The 1042-nt window shown below is 29.6% G+C and overlaps 1 non-coding gene across 1 annotated transcript; it reads right to left on the bottom strand.

Annotated features, from left to right (window-relative positions):
* Nucleotides 1-639: 639 nt before the first annotated feature.
* On the bottom strand, nucleotides 640-712 carry TRNAK-UUU (transfer RNA lysine (anticodon UUU)). The gene has a single exon. It is a non-coding gene; the product is annotated as a tRNA-Lys (tRNA).
* Between the last annotated feature and the right edge of the window lie 330 nt (nucleotides 713-1042).

Below are 1042 nucleotides of genomic sequence, written 5' to 3' on the forward strand. Positions count from 1 at the left end.
CTTTACCTGCTGAGCCATTGAGGAAACCCCCATTGATTCTAGGATTATTTATATATTCCAACTATAAGCCCTTTGATAAATACAGGAATTAAAATATCTTCTTCCACTCCATGACTTGTTTTTGTATTCTCTTAAACATGATTTTTGATGAAGAGATGTTGTCAATTTTAACACTGCCCAATATATTACTTTTAAACTCTAAGGTTAGTGCCTTCTGCGTCTGTTTACTTTTCCTAAAGAAGATAGTTCCCTGTGTTTTTGTTTGGAAATGTCCTAGTATTTTTTGTTTTAATTTTAACTTTAAAATCTATAATGCATTTGGCATTGATTTTTGCATATGTTGTGAGATAGGAAGCAAGACTCTTTTTTTTTTTTTTAACGTGAGTATCCAGTTTACCCAGAACCACTTACTGAAAAGTCTATCATTTCCTCACTATAGTGCAGTGTCAATATTGTCATCCATTTAATGACCATACATGTGTGGGTCTGTTTCTTGGTTCTCTGTACATACAGATTTAACCTTGGTCTGGTAAACAGCATTGAGATGAAGCAGTCATTTCATAATTTTCAGCTTAAAAGAAAACTGAGTTTTTCTCCTTTTTTAAAATAAATTTTTTTTGGTTATTTTATTTTTTTTGATGCCTGGACAGGGACTTGAACCCTGGGCCTTCAGATTAAAAGTCTGATACTCTACCAATTGAGCTATCCAGGCACTCTCAAGCTTTTCTTAATTTAAGTATATGTAAGTTTTAACTCAGTAGACAATTGTTTTTCATCCAAAATAATTTGAACGTAAGAACTGAGCAAATGTAATTATATTAAGTAACTAATACTATTAAATATAATGTTTTTATGTCACAATTACCAAAGGATTTTGGTTTACAAATTTATAAAATTAAAACTCTCTTTTACCCAATAAGTAACCTAAATTTTGAAATATTAAGTTTGATACAAAATTATGCAATTCAGGCAGTGTTATCATAATATTTTAATTATCATAGCTCTTAATAAATTATAACTGAAATATCCTAAAACAAACTAT

Source organism: Giraffa tippelskirchi, chromosome 11 (genome assembly GCF_054371585.1).
Source record: "Giraffa tippelskirchi isolate mGirTip1 chromosome 11, T2T-mGirTip1v1.2.pri, whole genome shotgun sequence".
Classification (NCBI taxonomy): domain Eukaryota; kingdom Metazoa; phylum Chordata; class Mammalia; order Artiodactyla; family Giraffidae; genus Giraffa; species Giraffa tippelskirchi.